This window comes from Misgurnus anguillicaudatus, chromosome 22 (genome assembly GCF_027580225.2).
Source record: "Misgurnus anguillicaudatus chromosome 22, ASM2758022v2, whole genome shotgun sequence".
Lineage (NCBI taxonomy): Eukaryota > Metazoa > Chordata > Actinopteri > Cypriniformes > Cobitidae > Misgurnus > Misgurnus anguillicaudatus.
The window spans coordinates 18,317,100-18,327,896 of NC_073358.2; positions in this window are offsets into that span (position 1 = coordinate 18,317,100).

Sequence of the window (10,797 nt, forward strand, 5' to 3'; positions counted from 1 at the left end):
AGGCACTGTCGAGGTTCCGCACGCAGCAGTGAGAAAGCGTGCACGCCAGAGAGAGGACTCCGTGGACAACTCGTATCATCAAGACTGTTCAGTTTGCCTTGGGTCGCAAGGAAGGGACCGAGATTCACTGAGGAGATTCACGTGTGTGATGTCTCCAGTTGTGATTTGAGTGATCACTGGAGCACAGCTAAATGCTGTTATTGAGTTTGTTTTGACTCATCTGAGTGAAGAGGCCATTTTAAAGTTTCAAAGGTCACAACGCACACAGCAACAACACAGGCCTGCATCGGGTGGGGTTGTGTGTGTGATTGTTTATGTGTGTGAGTGGGCCCACTAATATTTTTTGTTCACATTTAAACTTTGTGTACTTTAAGGGCCCTATTTTAACGATCTGAAACGCAAGTGCGAAGCGCAAGTTACTTTGTGGGCGGATCTTGGGCGCTGTTGCTATTTTCCCGGGGGGGATAAATAACTCTTGCGCCAGGCGCACATCAATAAGGGGTTGGTCTGAAGTAGGTTAATTATTCATAGGTGTGGTTTGGGCGTTAGGTCAAATAAACCAATCAGAACGCTATCCAACATTCCCTTTAAACGCAAGGGCGCAAGTTCCATGGTGGGTTGCTATTATTATGACGGATTTACCAGGCGCACGCCAGAAGCGGTTCACAGCCGAGGAGACCCACGTTCTTGTAAGAGCAGTCAAAGACAGAGAAGTTGTTTTGTATGGGGATAGGAGAAACCCGCCCAAATCAACGTCAGTTAAACAGGCGTGAGAGGAAATAGCCACAATTGTCTCATCAGCTGCGCCAAGCACTACAATGATGTCAGGAGACGGGGGGATCCCAAGCTTGCCAGCATAAATCGGGCACGCCGGGCACACAGGAGGACATCGCTGCGTCCACCCTCACCCCTGAAAGGGTTTAGGGGCTTTGAAATCGGACCCAAGCAAGGTCCAACCCCAAAGCACTTACAAATCAAGTTAATATACATTAAGGTTTCTTATGAAAACATTTTAATTATTATTAACATAAAATAAACGTAATACATCCACACAACAAACTTATGAAAATATTTTAATCGTTATTTGCATGATAATTGTTTAACGCTGCCACACAAAATAAATAAAAACTATCACCACATTGCTCACCACAATAATTTCCCTTATCTCATGTATTGATATTTTTTATTGTAACAATTTATGATTTGCAAAAATAACTATTGCATCTGTGTAGATTAGATAAGCAATGCGCGTTGTGCACGCTATATATTATGGTCAAGCATGCGCCCTTAAAATAGCATAATGAACTACGTGCAATGCGCCACTGACTATAGACTAGTTTTTTTTGGTTAGTAGCGCAATTGTTTTTTGAAACTGCAAAATAGCATCAGGGATGGTTTGCGCCGGAACACGCCTCCTTTTTTGCACTGAACCGCCCAGGGAGCGCAAGTTCATTCCCTAGTTTGTCGACGTGCGTCTGTGGAGGGAAAAACCCGCTGTGCGTCGGTGCAAAATACGAAATGATACATGCGTCACTGACAAAGTCAATTGCGCTGGGTGCAAGATAGGGCCCTAAGTGTTGTTTAGAGTTTACAGTTGCACAGTTACAACAATTCTTAAAAGAAAGAGTGTGTAGGTATTTCATTTGAGAAAATATTCATTGCTGGGTATTACTGTGTGTATTACATAGGGATGCACCGAATCCAGATTTTTTGGGTTCGGCCGAATACCGAATCCACTGTTTAAGATTCGGCCGAAACCGAATACCGAATCCTACTCGCATCCTTATTCCATTACAGGGCTTGCAAAATTTCAAAATCCCTGGTAGCCCTTCGGGCAGGCACTCTTCAGTTTTTGATAGCCCGAAATTTTGCCAATAGGGCCTCTAACCACAATGTTTAATCTGCTATTCTTGTTGTTGTTTTGATGCTGTTGTTTTTTTAACAAAAAAAAAAAAAGGATTTCCATGTAAAACAACTGTTCCTGCTCATTCCCACACTAGATCTACTCGCCATTTAAAAGTGGTTCAATAGGTCACAAAACTCACTGTTTGGAACATCCAGTTAGAGATTGGATAATTTTTTTGATCAGAAAAACAGGGGCTACTGTCGCTTTAAGAGCGATTCTGCACAGAGTCACTCTCTTCACTGCCCGTACAATCTATATCACTTTAAAGCTTGCTGCGAGAGATTTAATTTTCTTACGTGAGGATAGTAATGACTGACAGGACGAAGTTGGAGGATTTGCACAACAAATCCATGACAAATCAGTACGGATTGCTACCTGTGCTGCGGCTTCGCCCGATCGCGAAAGTGATAGTAAAACTCGAGCGTGCGCTCAAATGCAATTTAAATACCCAATGCCTGAATTTCATGCACCACAATTACCCATCCAAATTTGTGAGAGAATACATAAGCATTCAAATATATTTTTTCCTCCTTATAAGTCAAGATAGCCCGACGGGCAGGGCGGAGATGCATTTTGATAGCCTAACTGCAAAGCCCAATGAAACCGATGCGATGCGCTAGTTTATCCAGGTGCGCCCACGAAATGTGAAACGCCCTAAGGCTCACCCGAAAAAAAAACCACCTATCTCCACGTCAGCACCTGATGTGTTTAATCAACGGCCGCGTGACGTCGACCAGTGTAGCGCAAGCCTAGGGTTCGGTTCGGTGGAAAAAAATATAAGATTCTTCCCGTCAAAAAGCCCAGTATTCGGCTGAATCCGAATCCTGGATTCGGTGCATTCCTCGTATTACAGTGTGATACATTTGAACTGTTTACATTGAGTTTTCTCAGTAAGTGAGTTTCATTGAATTTAATACGTACTCATTTGGTTATTATACCATATATTGATTATTGTTATTCATACCTATATATTGTTATTCATACCTATATATTGTTATAAATATTTCCAAGTTAATATTATATATATATATATATATATATATATATATATATATATATATATATATATATATATATATATATATTCTATAATTCATATCTATTTCATATTACAAAAAATAAATACTTGGACATTGTTTTTTTTCTAAATGTTTTCTTTTATTGTGTTTTTTAAGCGTTAAAGTATCAGAGAAGTGAGAGTCATATAGTCGAGAGACCCCCCCAGTTAAAGAACCCGTCGCTCCACCCTAAAGATCTTAGTCTTGACACAGCTAAGTAGGGCAGGGGGCGCTACATAGGTTTGTTTGAGTTCATGCACCGCTGCAATAACCAACAAGTGGATGACATCAAAGTACCGTGAGAGCAATTCCAGAAATCATATGGAGAAGTCTGATTTCGATTGTGATGTCATCCTCCTCTCGGTTCTTGTGGTTTGGCATGAACTCGAACAAGTCTACTACGTCATAGGTCACATGAAAACGTCAACATGGTGGATCCTGTCCATACTAACACAAACCTATGTATACTGTCTTAGCGCTCGTTAAGTAGGTACTCCGTGAAAATCAGTACCTACTCAGTAAGTATGCAATTTCTGATTCAGCCACTGTGTTTTTTCCGGTAAACTACTTCTTCACTGCTGCTTCACTGCAGCTTCCAGATGTATTAAGAACATATCACTCCTAGTCGCCCCCTGTCGTTTCAAAGAATAGTGCAACTGCGAGCATGTCAACTATAACGGTATATTCACACAAGGTGTAAGCTTTAACGCTTCACATTCACTTTTAATGGGTGACGTCATGCGTTGCCGAACTGAATTCTGGATCCGTCTGCACTGCGTCACTGCCGTTGCTTGCGACAAAACTTGAACATTTCTCAACTTCTGAAGTGACAACACGTGCAGAAGCCAATCAGTTCGCTTTATGCAAATAATCTAGGCAGAGCCAGCCAATAAAGTTTATGTAAGACCGGAGCATGTGTAGCGGCCTCTGTGATTGGCTGTTGGGCACGCTTCAGACAAGCCTTCCATCAAGTGTTAATGCTTACGCACAGTGTGAATGTACTGTAAACGCCCCCACCGTTTTTTGACACGAGCGTGCGATCACCGAGTATAAACAAAGCTTGACAGAGGAGAAGCGCACACGAGCATCGGTAGCTGTCACCGCCCAGATAGCACAAGTACGTCTGTACGATGTCTGGTAAGAATCTGGAATACATCTGGTGTGTAAAAACATCTGAGGTCTTAGAAAGAGCTGCTTTACATACAGTCTAAATCAAAAACGTCTTGCAGACGTCTTCAATATGTCTATGTGACATCTTTTAGGAAACGTCTCAGAGACGTATTGCAGATGAGCAAGCAATCTAAATAATATGTCTTGCAGATGTAAACGCAGACATCAAATAGATGTCTCCAAGATGTATGTGTGCTATCAGGGCGATGCTGTTAATAAAGCAATAAGCCCCAAGAAGCAGTGGGTTACCAGTGCATTTTATAATAGCTAATGGGCATTGTTAGGCACGAGGCAAAGCAGGGAAACCCCCTTAGCTGTTATAAAATGCACTGTAACATGGGATGCTGGTGCTAATGCTGGTTTGGTGCTGGTTTAACTGGTGCTGAAGAAGTTTATTTTAATCCCAAATATCCCAATCTACATGAATATCAGTTTACCATTATATCTACATGAATATCAGGTTACCATTATGCAATATGTGAGTTTGATATGTGAGTTTATGCACTGTTGCAATATGTGAGTTTAATATGAGTTTGTGCGGTGTGTGTGTCACGAGTTTGTAGGTCACAAGGGGTCTTAACTCATGCAGGCCAGCTGTGTATATACACATAGTTTAATGTCAAAGGTCACAGGGGGTCTCAGAGTATAATGAATAGCCTAGAGTCAAATAGGTCATGGGACGGAGACACTGGTCTGAGGAATGTCATGTGGTTCTTCAAATTACAAGCCTAAACAGCAACATGTTGTTTTAAACATGGAGGGGAGTGAACCAAGGCCTATATATTTGCCAAGCCATGGCTCAGAGAGTCAGACTGGTTTTGGAGGATCCTCCCAGGACTTCACTCTGGTTCTGGGGGGATTCACCAGGGCAGGCTCGGCTTCTTATTTGACCGGAAAATAAAAGTCTATCTCTTGAAATCAAAACCTAAGACTGAAGATTGTTTCATTTAAGGAAAAGGAAAACCACAACATTTGGTGCCGAAACCCGGGATAGAAAAGAGCTGGACAGTCGCGCCACCTGAGCGAACCTGACGAGCAACACAAACAGCGTATGGCCATATACAAGGTAAGCACTTTTTGCTTATTTATTAGGTTTGTGTTGTTTGCCAGAATTTGCTCCAAGTGGTGAGAAATTTAAGCTCTTCTAAATTTAAGAACCATATATGTGAACTGGGTTTTGATTTCAAGGGTACAATCTAATTAAAGCATGCATGCATGAATCTGTATTAAATTACTTTGGCTTTGATGATCACGGTGAATTGAAACGTTAAGAGAAGGCGCAAGAGTTTGTATGCAAGGTTGCATATGTCTACGTTTGTCGGGGAAGTGAATAACGTAGAGGTTTAATTTGGTTTAATTTGAAGTTAAAAGTTTAAATCGTTATGTCGGGGAAGTGGATTAACGATTGTTTATTTGGTTAATGTAAAAAAGGGCACGCAAAAGTTTAAATCGTTATGTCGGGGAAGTGGATTAACGATTGTTTAATTATTTAATGTTTGTGTTTGAGTGTGTATGTATGCAGCTGCAGTGTGTGAGTGAGTGAGAGAAATGTGAACTTGCATCTGGCAAGCAGGGAGAGAGTTTCCCTTGGGCAGTCTCTGCAGGCTGTTAAGGGGGGTGTAATTGCTGTCCTGTGAGTGTAGGGTAAATAACTACTGTGTTAGAGTGTGGAAGAATGAGCCCTCCTGTACATAAATGCTAATGGGTTATTACTGAAAAATGGTTTGGTTAACAATTTGGTTTATAGGTTATCAAGCATACATTTGAAATGTAAGGTTTGGTCAAACAATTGACACCAGATGGGACATCAAAAAGAGCACAAAACCTGAGACCACAGCTAACTTTCTCAATGGGCAATGCAATCAGGTGGCCACCTACAGAGATGAGCAGTTTTGCTTGTTTAAAGATTGTACTGTTCACCTGAGAGGGCTCGGGGTGGTCAACTCACAAATGCTCTTCCAAATTTAAGAATAAAAAGGGCAATTTAAAGATAACTAGATTAAATGATAAGAATAAAGGGTTTCATTTTCAAAAGGAATGTGTGCTAGGACAGATGATGGTTTATTGTGTGAATGAGTTTTATTTGTCATTGAGTGGCTTTGATGAAGATTTAATGTTAAGTTGAGAAGACGCCTAAGAAGTTTCGTGAAAGAGCAGTGAAGAACCTGAGTGTTACCATTTTATTTGTCATGTCGGATTGGTAAATTGTGTAAGTGAGTCTTTTCCATGTCAACGAAAGTGTAGTGGAAAGATGAACTTGGCCAGGTATTCTAGATAGAGTTGTTTTATTTTATTTGTGTGAGAATGTGTGAGAATTGTGTGAGAATGAGTCTGTGTGAGCATGTCTGAGATGGAAAGAGTGGGGGCTGAGTGAGTAGTGGGTGTGTCTTTCTCCTGTGGCTCTGCAGATGTCACAGAGAGGTGTTGTGTTACAGGAGTGATGAATGATTGTTTAAAACTATAAAAAAGGGGATAAAGTTTGAAAGTATGTGAATATGAGTAAGAATATGAGTATGGATAAGAGACAGTTATAAATGCTGGGTATTAAAGATTAGATTTGAAGACATTGTGGTTCTGAGGTATTGTAGCCAAAAATATTAGTTATTACAGTGAAGTATACAGCTACTTCTAGAAATTAAATAATTCATTTAAATGATTGATTAAAATAAAGTATTGTGCTCAATAGGAAAAGATTGCTTGTCCAAAAAAGGACAGATGTTCGTAAGGGTATTTGACTTTATTTGACAAAACATTACAAAATATTATAAAGGAAATTTTATTTTAAAAACACATTGGAAATCTAAGTAACTATTTGGAGAATATATAAATTGGACAAATAAAAACAATAAGTTTGTGAAGTGGTTAAATGAGAAATAATTATAAAATATAAAGTGTGTTATATTGCAAAGAAAAGATTATGGCAGTCACATTAATGGAAAAATAAGGATTAAACAATTGTTGTGTGGAGAATTAGAAAATAGAATAATTGGATGTTCAAATGAGGAAACATTTGATGTGGCATTGTATGATAAGAAATATATGGAAGAAATATAATGACAAAAGTTTGTGAATTAAAATAGCCTGTTGAATTGTACTACCTGAAAAAAAATGCATTGTATTAACCGTACTTTAATTTTAATGCATTGTATTTTTATGTTTTTTAATTAAAACAGCCTGTTGAATTGTAGTACCTGAAAAAAAACTGTATTAACCATGCTTGAATTTTAATGCATTGTATTTTTAGGTTTTGCATTTTTAATGGCTGAAATTCAACATGCGTGTATATTTTCTGTATTTAAAATTCAATAGTCCACATTCACCTTTTAGATTTCACTTTAAAATATTCGGTCTGTTTAAATATACAACGTAAAATATTCAGCAGGCAATTTTCAGTCCATTTAAATTCACGTCCAAAAATTCAAGTCCAAAAATTCAGTCGTACAGATTTCAACATTTAACATCCGGGAACCGCAGGAAAAGCAGTAGAGTACCGAGTATAATCTCATCTGCTGTTAATCGATCTGACCAGTGAAGTAGTTTATTTTAATCTTTAAATGTGCATCATGAGTTTACCATTATAATCCATCTGTGTGGTGTCTTATGTGGTGCCTTATGTGTTAGAAGTTTAAAAGCCATCTGTGTAGATTTAAGAAAAGATGTGTGCATTCATGTCAGGCACAAAGGGAATAGCCCAGGGTCAAATAGGTCATGGGAAGGAGCCACGGGTCTGAGGAATGTCATGGGTCTGGGGACTGTCATGTGATTCTTCAAGTTACAAGCCTGAACAGAAACATATTGTTTAAGCATATGGAGGGGAGGGACAAAGACCATATATATTTACCAAGCCTGGCTCAGAGGGGCAGACTGGTTTGGAGATTCCTCCCAGGCCGGCCAGACTGGTTCTGGGAGGATTAATCAGGGCGGCCTCTGCTTTTATTTTGTCCGGAAAATAAAAGTCTATCTCTTGAAATCAGAACCTAAGACTGAAGATTGTTTCATTTGAGGAAAAGGAAAACCACAACATTTGGTGCCGAAACCCGGGATAGAAAAGAGCTGGACAGTCACACCACCTGGGCAAACCTGACGAGCAACACAAACAACGTATGGCCATATACAAGGTAAGCACTTTTTTGCTTATTAATTGTGTTGTTTGCCAGAATTTGCTCCGGGTGGTGAGAAATTTAAGCTCTTCTAAATTTAAGAACCATACATGTGAACTGGGTTTTGATTTCAAGGGTACAATCTAATTAAGGCATGCATGCAGGAATCTGTTACTTTGGCTTTGATGATCAAGGTGAATTGAAACAGATTTTAAGTTAAGAGAACGCGTAAGAGTTTGTATGCAAGGTTGCATATGCTACGTTTGTCGAGGAAGTGTATAACGTAGAGGTTTAATTTGGTTTAATTTGAAGTTAAAATTTTAAATCATTACGTTGATGGAGGTGCAGTAATGATTGTTTAATTGGTTAATGTAAACAAAAAAGGACACGCAAAAGTCGTCACGTCGGGGAAGTGCAATGACGATTGTGTATTTATTTAATAATTTGTGTTTGAGTATGTATGTATGCAGCTGCAGAGTTTGTTTGTTAGTGAGAGAAATGTGAACGTGCATCTAGCAGACAGGGAGAGAGTTTCCCTTTGTCACGGCTAGTCCGTGTCATGTTTTGTGTATTGCACTGATCCGTCTCACCTGGACTCTCATTGACTCATTAAGCCAATACACCACACCTGTCTTATGTTTAATTGTCTTTGTATTTATATGCCTTGTTTCTGTCACACCGGTTGCCGGTAGATTGTCATTGTCATTACGTCCATGTCTGTTCCTGTTCACGTTGGATGTTCCTGTGTTACTTACATGCCTGTTATTTTACTCCTCGTGTTTTGTTTCCAGTTTTATTATTAAATGTTATTTATTGGTTTGAACTCTGCGTTTGCGTCCTGTCTCTCCAACCCTGTCGTGACAGAATCTACCGGCCAGCACTGGACGCAGCGGGTTCACGGAGGGCGGCTCCCCCAGGAGTTTCATCGAGGGGGAGTAGTGACATCGGGGTGTATTCCCCATCAGCCCCGATGTCTCTTGGGGACCACCGTGAGCGATCGCTCGCTCCCGCGAGCATGCGGGAGGAGGATCGGCCCAGGCGGTCCCCCTACGGTTGAGTCGTCGTCGACGGTCCCTCGGAGGACCACCATCCTGCTCGCAGGGGGATCCGGAACGGACCACGCCCGATCATTTCCCCGGGGTGGCTACCGAGAGAGGGTCTCCATTTCCGCGAGGGGATGGGAGATGACTTCCGGGGGCAGCTGATCGTCGACAATTCCCAGGAGGGGGGTAATTCGTCTGCCTCGGTTCTCGGAGCGATCGCTCCGGTTCTCCTGGCGCAGTCCGGCCAACCGTTCCTGTTGGTCTCGTCCCGGCGACTGCCGGCTTCGCCAGGGTCCCCAAGCCCTCCACCCCTCCCTTGGACTCTTGCTACCAGACTTTGTTTTTGTTTTGTGCTTATTTGAGTGTCTGGTAGCCACTCGTAGAGGGAGGGGTTATGTCACGGCTAGTCCGTGTCATGTTTTGTGTATTGCACTGATCCGTCTCACCTGGACTCCCATTGACTCATTAAGCCAATACACCACACCTGTCTTATGTTTAATTGTCTTTGTATTTATATGCCTTGTTCCTGTCACACCGGTTGCCGGTAGATTGTCATTGTCATTACTTCCATGTCTGTTCCTGTTCACGTTGGATGTTCCTGTGTTACTTACATGCCTGTTATTTTACTCCTCGTGTTTTGTTTCCAGTTTTATTATTAAATGTTATTTATTGGTTTGAACTCTGCGTTTCCGTCCTGTCTCTCCAACCCTGTCGTGACACCCTTAGGCAGTCTCTGCGGGCTGTTAAGGGGGGTGCAAATGTGTCCTTTGAGTGTATGGTAAATAACTACTAGAGTGTGGAAGAATGAGCCCTAAGGAAATAAATAAATAAAATAAAGAGAGGCAAAATAAATAAAGGGTTTGACATAAATGTTAATTGGTTATTACTGAAAAATGGTTGGGTTAACAATTTGGTTTATAGGTTATCAAACATACATTTGAAATTTAAGGTTTGGTAAAAACAATTGACACCAGATGGGTCATCAAAAGGAGCACAGAACCTGAGACCACAGCTGGCCTTCTCAATGGACAATGCAATCAGGTGGCCACCTACAGAGATGAGCAGTTTTGCTTGTTAAAAGATTGTATTGTTCACCTGAGATGGCTCGGGGGGGGTCAAATCACAAATGCTCTTCCAAATTTAAGAATAAAAAGGGGAAATTAAAGATTACTAGATTAACTGATAAGAATAAAGGGTTTCATTTTCAAAAGGAATGTGTGCTAGGACAGATGATGGTTTGTTGTGTGAATGAGTTTTATTGTTTTATTTTTGTCGGTGAGTGGCTTGGATAAAGATTTAATGTAAAGTTGAGAAAATAAGTTTCACGAAAGAGTCATGAGGAACCTGAGTTTTACCGTGTCGGGGCAGACACGTTGGGGTTCGGAGAGAAGAGTTATTAAGTCCTGCAGGTCAGGTACGGTCTATGTGTTATTTGTCTTGTTGTTTTGAAACGCCCCGGCTGATGAGAGATATTGTTTTTGTTTTATTTGTCATGTCGGATTGGTAAATTGTGTAAGTGA